This window comes from Salvelinus sp. IW2-2015, linkage group LG17, assembly GCF_002910315.2.
Source record: "Salvelinus sp. IW2-2015 linkage group LG17, ASM291031v2, whole genome shotgun sequence".
Lineage (NCBI taxonomy): Eukaryota > Metazoa > Chordata > Actinopteri > Salmoniformes > Salmonidae > Salvelinus > Salvelinus sp. IW2-2015.
This window is the reverse complement of record NC_036857.1, coordinates 1483957-1491896: the sequence shown is the minus strand read 5'-3', so window position 1 is coordinate 1491896 and position 7940 is coordinate 1483957. Positions and strand designations below refer to the sequence as shown.

General features: G+C 48.1%; 1 protein-coding gene across 5 annotated transcripts in view; it reads left to right on the top strand.

The window, feature by feature from the left end:
* LOC111976982 (protein FAM110A) overlaps nucleotides 1-7940 on the top strand; it is a 48151-nt gene that overhangs the window by 32100 nt on the left and 8111 nt on the right. For 2 of the 5 annotated variants that reach the window (XM_070447801.1, XM_024006202.2), the window contains exon 1: nucleotides 2273-2471. The exons of 2 other annotated variants lie outside the window; for them this stretch is intronic. The gene's annotated coding sequence lies outside the window, so the exon portion shown is untranslated. Of the gene's footprint in view, nucleotides 1-2270; nucleotides 2472-7940 lie in introns of those variants that run through there. One more of the 5 variants, XM_024006206.2, reaches the window with a different exon arrangement.

The following is a 7940-nucleotide window of genomic DNA, read 5'->3' as shown; positions in this document are numbered from 1 at the left end:
CGTTCTGCTGAGGTGTGTTCCTCTGGCAGAGGAGTGTGTCTTTCAAAGCAGCAGAGGATGAGACGCGGAGAGAGGGGGCTGACTCACATGGACCAGGACCAGCAGAGGATGGAGAAGCGGAGAGAGGGGCTGACTCACATGGACCAGGACCAGCAGAGGATGGAGAAGCGGAGAGAGGGGGCTGACTCACATGGACCAGGACCAGCAGAGGATGGAGAAGCGGAGAGAGGGGGCTGACTCACATGGACCAGGACCAGCAGAGGATGGAGAAGCGGAGAGAGGGGCTGACTCACATGGACCAGGACCAGCAGAGGATGGAGAAGCGAGAGAGGGGGCTGACTCACATGGACCAGGACCAGCAGAGGATGGAGAAGCGGAGAGAGGGGGCTAACTCACATGGACCAGGGTTGATGGTCTGTCTGCAGAGGATGGAGAAGCAGAGAGAGGGGCTGACTCACATGGACCAGGACCAGCAAGGAGAGGAGCAGGAGAGAGGGGCTGACTCACATGGACCAGGACCAGCAGAGGATGGAGAAGCGGAGAGAGGGGGCTGACTCACATGGACCAGGGTTGATGGTCTGTCTGCAGAGGATGGAGAAGCAGAGAGAGAGGGGCTGACTCACATGGACCAGGACCAGCAGAGGATGGAGAAGCGGAGAGAGGGGGCTGACTCACATGGACCAGGACCAGCAGAGGATGGAGAAGCGGAGAGAGGGGGTAACTCACATGGACCAGGACCAGCAGAGGATGGAGAAGCGAGAGAGAGGGGCTGAACTCACATGGACCAGGACCAGCAGAGGATGGAGAAGCGGAGAGAGGGGATAACTCACATGGACCAGGGTTGATGGTCTGTCTGCAGAGGATGGAGAAGCAGAGAGAGGGGGCTGACTCACATGGACCAGGACCAGCAGAGGATGGAGAAGCGGAGAGAGGGGCTGACTCACATGGACCAGGACCAGCAGAGGATGGAGAAGCGGAGAGAGGGGATAACTCACATGACCAGGCTGCTGTTCTCTGTGATCTGACTGGTTCTGCTGTTCTCTCTGATCTGACTGGTTCTGCTGTTCTCTCTGATCTGACTGGTTTCTGTTCTCTCTGATCTGACTGGTTCTGCTGTTCTCTGTGATCAGACTGGTTTCTGTTCTCTCTGATCTGACTGGTTCTGCTGTTCTCTCTGATCAGACTGGTTTCTGTTCTCTCTGATCTGASTGGTTCTGCTGTTCTCTGTGTTTGATGGGACACTGAGACAGTGGAGGATGTTATGTGGTGGGATACTGTCCTAACTAGACTAACGGTTTGATTTGACATCACCTGACTGGATGTCTTTAAATCGTGATGACATATGGGGCTGTTATATCATTGTAGTGTTGGTGTTCTTTCACTTGCAGAGTGCAGACAGCTAGCCAGTGTTTAAGTGGAAAGACGGCGCTAGTTTCACTGTGCTGTGTCAGGAAAAGAACATTCCACCCACAGAACCCTGTCCTTAACACTCCACCCTACATATACTCTCCCATAAATAAGATGTGTGTGTTTTGAACTGTAGAAGAGAAGTAAAGCTCTGTCTCACAGGAAGCCATAAAGCCGCTGTTATGAATGTACTTGGACATAGACTCACGCAGGGCTATGTCACATAGCACAGTCCTTTCCAGGTGTTCCCAGTAGGTCTGCCGCTGTGTAACGCAGGCTATCAGGCTGGAACGCAGGCCTAACCAGACTGTAACGCAGGCCTATCAGACTGTAACGCAGGCCTATCAGGCTGGAACGCAGGCCTATCAGGCTGGAACGCAGGCCTATCAGACTGTAACGCAGGCCTATCAGTTCAGCAACGGTGTTGAAGCATGGAGAGAGGACAGAAGAGGARATTTGCACATGATTTTCTTTCCTTTACCCATCCTTTTCTATGATGTAATGTCACTTCCTGTCCAGCAGACCAGAGGTGTGTTTCAACTGGAATGAAAGTGTATGTTCATATAATAGGTTAGAGTTCATTGTGTTCATGGGGTTTGTTAGGGACAAAGAAGGTGATTTTATGCTGGTTAAAAGGAATGGCTGCACTAAATGACAGTTTGACTGACAGTGTACTGGAATCCTACCCTGCCACAGTGGCACCATGCCCTTGTTTATCTGTCACAGGTCAAGGAAAATGTGTCCAACCTTTTAAAGGAAGTGGGGAAGAGAGTGTCAGAAAGTGTAAGGGATGTCATGTGGCTGAGAGCAGAAGTCCCTGCATCCAGAGTGGCTCTTCCTGATTCATGGCATAGGGCGGAGTGAGAGCAGGAGGAGGAGTGAGCCAGCCTTTAAAGGTTTGTCTTCAGACAGCACTCAGCACATGCTCACAAGACGCAGACTCKTGATCTACATTCTCATAGCCAGCTTTTCACTTAGACGAGAGGACTCTTCAGTGTTCCAGAGAGTGTTCTGTTCCAGGTCTGTGAGACTCCACTGAAGATCCRGTTCGTGAACACTCACAAGTAAGTAAACTAGGACTGTCTCAACGAACAGATCAAACAGTCAGAGTTTAGACGTGGTTTGTGTCTGTGTGCTTTTATGGTAGGAGGCTTTGGTTTCTGTTAGTTGAGGTAACCAAACTTTGACTCAAGGGAAATAACTTTTTGTACTCCAGACATGTAAGTGGCATTTATATTAACCAGAAGCACATTCCATTTGAATCTAACCTAGATACATTTGTTGTAAGTTGGCTGAACAAATGTGGTTAAAAAACAAAGCCTGTGGAGATTTCTATCCATGAAGACACAGAGACCATCCATTCTGTCTGTGTCTTCTCGTCTCTGGCTCCTGTGGCCTCATTGTTGCTGGAATGTTCCTAAAAATACTGGCCTTGATTATAACATTTGGCAACTCTGCTCGAAGACAATCCTCTCTCGCCTTAGTCGGGTGAAAGTATGTATGGCAGTGGAAGAATTGAAGTGTAAACACTTACCAGCCATGCATTTCAGAATGAGCATGTTGAAAACTGATCGTGCTGTTGATAATGATGTAGCTAGGACCGTTGTAATACCGACCTGGGATAATGTAGCTTTAAGTCATATCCACAGGTTGACTGGTGGTCTGTGTATAGACTAGTGTGTACAATACATTGGGAAAGTATTCAGACCCCTTGACTTTTTCCATATGTTGCTACATTACAGCCTTAACTCATAATGATGAAGCAAAAATAGATTCAGACATTTTTGTTTGCACAAGTCGATTTTTTTTTRTTTTTTTACATAACAATTCAGACCTTTTACTCAGTACTTTGTTGAAGCACCTTTGGCAGCGATTACAGCCTCAAATCTTCTTGGGTATGACGCTACAAGCTTGGCACACCTGTATTTGGGGAGTTTCTCCCATTCTTCTCTGCAAATCCTCTCAAGCTCTGTAAGTTTTTTTAGAAAAACCTGTTTTTGCTTRGTCATTATGGGATATTGTGTGTAGATTTATGTGTAAAAATAGTAATGTAATCCATTGTAACGTAACAAAATGTGGAAAAAGTCAAGGGGTCTGAATACTTTCTAATGCACTGTAGAGGTTGTAATATCCTCAGACCGTCAGTTAAAACAAACAAACTGCCCCACTCTCTCCTGGGCACTTTGGACTTTGAGAGGCTCTCTGCCTGCCTATGGCGAAACAACCTGGGATTCCAGGGGTTAATCATTGGATGATGACTGAGATCTATGTGTCTGGGGGAAAGTGGGGTTTTCTGGCAAAGCCAATAGGAGGCACCGGCTGGTGACTCAGCCTGGCCACTCTCTCCTCCAGAATCACATCTCTGTGATTACTGGGTGACTGGCTGACTGACTGGCTGGCTGGCTAACTGGCTGGCTGGCTATGGATATGTTTGTGATTGCGTCCGTGCCTGCATATCTTTGTAATGCATTCATTGCTCTGTGTTCCCTTTCTCTCTCCTCTTAGGCTGAGCTACCACCACAGTAAAGGCCTGTGGAATTGTCTATACTGTGTTACCTTTCTCTCTCCTCTTAGGCTGAGCTACCACCACAGTAAAGGCCTGTGGAATTGTCTATACTGTGTTCCCTAAGATTAGCAGGGCTGGGGACTGAGCCCTGGGGTTAGGGATTTCAGAGGAACGTGAGTGGTTGTGAACAGTATGATGATAGATTGAGCTGGAGCACTATAGATGTGTTAGGGTAATTTAGGAATATGTGGAACGCTGTCGAATCGTCAGGCGTTTGCAGGTGAAGCAGAGTTGAGGGCAAAGGTTACGTCACAAAGCCTGTGTCAACATCATGACTGAGGATGAGGGTTTTTGAACTGTTCTCTTTTTATTTTTTTGTTCTAGTGGGCTAATGTGGACAAATGGCAGATCTCAGTGTCTGTATGTTTAGCTCCACCAGGGTTTAGCTCTATCAGGGATTAGCTCCACCAGGGTTTAGCTCCACCAGGGTTTAGCTCCACCAGGGTTTAGCTCCACCAGGGTTTAGCTCCACCAGGGATTAGCTCCACCAGGGATTTAGCTCCACCAGGGTTTAGCTCCACCAGGGATTTAGCTCCATCAGGGATTTAGCTCCATCAGGGATTTAGCTCCACCAGGGTTTAGCTCCACCAGGGATTATCTCCACCAGTCCCTCCTCCCATGTACCCCCCCATACCACCTTTCAGCCTGCATTTACATAACAACTCTGAACCTTAACACCTTCACACAAAGCAACAGTTTTGAATGATGCAGAGCTTGTTGATCCTGTTCATCCCAAGGCTTTAGTGTCACTGTCCTGATAGAAACACAATAACACTGGAGATGTATTAACGTGAAGCTCTGGCAGGCCGTTGGTGTGGGGGTTAAGACTACCATGTGTCTACCTATCTACCTCTGAAGGACAATAGCCGTTGGTGTGGGGGTAAAGACTACCATGTGTCTACCTATCTACCTCTGAAGGACAATAGCCGTTGGTGTGGGGGTTGACTACCACGTGTGTACCTATTCTACCTCGAAGGACAAATAGCTTGTTGGTTGTGGGGTAAGACTACCACGTGTTGTACCTATCTACCTCTGAAGGACAATAGCCGTTGGTGTGGGGGTAAAGACTACCACGTGTGTTACCTATCTACCTCTGAAGGACAATAGCCGTTGGTGTGGGGGTTAAGACTACCACGTGTGTACCTATTACCTCTGAAGGACATAGCCGTTGGTGTGGGGGTAAAGACTACCATGTGTGTACCTATCTCCCTCTGAAGGACAATAGCCGTTGGTGTGGGGTAAAGACTACGACGTGTGTACTATCTACCTCTGAATAACAATAGCCGCTGGTTGTGGGGGTAAAGACTACCACGTGTGTACCTATCTACCTCTGAAGGACAATAGCCGTTGGTGTGGGGGTAAAGACTACCACAGTGTGTACCTATCTACTCTGAAGGACAATAGCGTTGGTGTGGGGGTAAAGACTACCACGTGTGTACCTATCTACCTCTGAAGGACAATAGCCGTTGGTGTGGGGGTAAGACTACCAGTGTGTACCTATCTACCTCTGAATGACAATAGCCGTTGGTGTGGGGGTAAGACTACCACGTGTGTACCTATCTACCTCTGAGACAATAGCCGTTGTGTGGGGGTAAAGACTACCACGTGTGTACCTATCTACCTCTGAATGACAATAGCCGTTGGTGTGGGGGTAAAGACTACCACGTGTGTACCTATCTACCTCTGAAGGACAATAGCCGTTGGTGTGGGGGTTAAGACTACCAGTGTGTACAATCTACCTCTGAAGGACAATAGCCGTTGGTGTGGGGGTTAAGACTACCACGTGTGTACCTATCTACCTCTGAAGGACAATAGCCGTTGGTGTGGGGGTTAGACCCACGTGTGTACTATCTACCTCTGAAGGACAATAGCCGTTGGTGTGGGGGTAAAGACTACCTCGTGTGTACCTATCTACCTCTGAATGACAATAGCCGTTGGTGTGGGGTAAAGACTCCCGTGTGTACCTATCTACCTCTGAAGGACAATAGCCGTTGGTGTGGGGGTTAAGAACTACCAACGTGTGTACTATTTTACCTCTGTGAAGACAATGCCGTTGGTGGGGTTAAAGACTACCAGTGTGTACCTATCTACCTCTGAAGACAATAGCCGTTGGTGTGGGGGTTAAGACTACCACGTGTGTACTATCTACCTCTGAAGGACAATAGCCGTTGGTGTGGGGTTAAGACTAACTGTGTGTACCTATCTACCTTCTGAATGACATAGCCGTTGGTGTGGGGGTTAAGACTACCACGTGTGTACCTATCTACCTCTGAATGACAATAGCCGTTGGTGTGGGGGTTAAGACTACCACGTGTGTACCTATCTACCTCTGAAGGACAATAGCCGTTGCTTCAGGAGGAGATGGAGAGCCCAGGGTGGGTAGTTGTTGCTCTGTGTTGGAGGGTTGTGTTTCGCCACTTTCCTTCTTAGGGCACAGTATTTGGTATTCATGGCCGTATCGCTGGCTGGGGCCACAGATAACAAAGCGAGTGGATTTGAGGATAATACCATCAGTTAGGATGGGTTTGAATGGGCAGGAGGCAGCGGCACCGTCTAGCGAGAAAAGATGAACCCTCTGTTTTATCCCCAGGAACAGGAGAGCTTTATCCTAATTACCACCTGAACAATGAGACTCATTTGTTGGTGTGATTACACCCAGTATACTAACCATACAAGAATGCTAATCACACAATAGCATGAGTGTACCAGTTAACTGGGCAGTTGTTTAGGTCAGGAGTGAGAAAAGGAGATTGGGGAGGGGGGGGGTGTTACTAAATCTCTCGTCTGAACAAGAATCTGGGTTGAGTGGGTTCTGGAAAGATCACTGTCCGTCTGTGTGAGATTTGTCTTGCCTTTGACCAGGAGCTGCAGTGTTGGAGTGTTTGACAGTGTCCTGTCCTTGTGTGTATGTCTCTGGGCCTGTAGGGCTGCAGCATGGCTGTGTTTGGGGAGCTCCACGGTAGCTCTGGATGTGAATGATGACTGGGTCAGGTAAAGCCCAGACACTAGAGAGCCTGCCTGCCTGCCAGCCTGCCACTTCACCCAGTCAACACTCTGCCTGGGCAACTGGGCCAGCTATTAAAAGACCTGCCTCTTCGGGACAGCAGTGTGTGAGGAGAGACTGAGCTACACGAGACAATTCAACCTTGTTTTATGTGCCAATATCATGATTATAGTCATGTCCTTTCTGTGTGGGGACTGACATCTACATTTCGACATAACGTGTCCTCTTCTGTCCTCTCCCCATGCTTCAACATAACGTGTCCTCTTCTGTCCTCTCTCTCTCCATGCTTCAACATAACTTGTCCTCTTCTGTCCTCTCTCCATGTTCAACTAACTTGTCTCTTTCTGTCCTCTCTCCATGCTTCAACATAATTGTCCTCTTCTGTCCTCTCCCATCTTCAACATAACTTGTCCTCTTCTCTCTCTCCATGCTTCAACATAACTTGTCCTCTTCTGTCCTCTCTCATGCTTCAACATAACTTGTCCTCTCTGTCCTCTCTCCATGCTTCAACATAACTTGTCTCTTCTGTCCTCTCCCATGCTTCACATAACTTGTCCTCTTCTGTCCTCTCTCCCATGCTTCAACATAACTTGTCCTCTTCTGTCCTCTCCCATGCTTCAACATAACTTGTCCTCTTCTGTCCTCTCCCATGCTTCAACATAATTGTCCTCTTCTGTCCTCTCCATGCTCAACATAATTGTCCTCTTCTGTCCTCTCCCTTGCTTCAACATAACTTGCCTCTTCTGTCCTCTCTCCATGCTTCAACATAACTGTCTCTTCTCCATGCTTCAACATAATTGTCCTCTTCTGTCCTCTCCCCAGCTCAACATAACTTGTCCTCTTCTGTCCTCTCCCCTGCTCAACATAACTTGTCCTCTTCTGTCCTCTCTCATGCTTCACATAACTTGTCCTCTTCTCCCCATGCTTCAACATAACTTGTCCTCTTCTGTCCTCTCCCCATGC